Raw genomic sequence first — 494 nt, 5'->3', positions numbered from 1 at the left:
AAGTCCATCTGCTTTAAAAAAATGTCTGCGATCCCAAAAAATGTTCAAATTGTCAATGAACTGCAGAGAATGGACGGTACATTCAGTTGAAAGCCATTTGTTTAGTGCCAACAGTCGGCTGAATCTCTCATGCTCCTCTTCTCACTGGCGGTATAGGGCCACTGATAAACACATTTGCGTTTAGAGAGCTGAATGTTTTCAGCAGTTACCTAAGCTCCAGTTTCTGCAATTCAGACTGTTGCTTTACAACATCATGTGACCCTATTTGCAGTATAATGTTCTTCACAGTTGGGTGTTCTGCCACTATATCCGGGATTCTTTGGGTCAAATCAGACACCATGTCCTTGGGAAAACCGAGTATTTTGGTGTTTTAACTGTTTTTTTAGTTGTTTTACAATAGAGTCACCCACAATCAGGGTTTGACGCCCAGTTGTTTTTTACTTTTTGAATTGCTCTCAGTCCTCACCCTGCTGTGTGGCGATGAGACGCAATCC

General features: G+C 41.9%; 1 protein-coding gene across 1 annotated transcript in view; it reads left to right on the top strand.

The window, feature by feature from the left end:
- adamtsl3 (ADAMTS-like 3) overlaps positions 1–494 on the top strand; it is a 238,953-nt gene that overhangs the window by 206,421 nt on the left and 32,038 nt on the right. The gene's annotated exons all lie outside the window — the stretch shown is intronic.

The sequence above is a fragment of the Etheostoma spectabile genome, chromosome 15 (genome assembly GCF_008692095.1).
Source record: "Etheostoma spectabile isolate EspeVRDwgs_2016 chromosome 15, UIUC_Espe_1.0, whole genome shotgun sequence".
Classification (NCBI taxonomy): domain Eukaryota; kingdom Metazoa; phylum Chordata; class Actinopteri; order Perciformes; family Percidae; genus Etheostoma; species Etheostoma spectabile.
The sequence above is the reverse complement of the archived record's forward strand: the minus strand, read 5'-3'. Positions and strand labels throughout refer to the sequence as shown.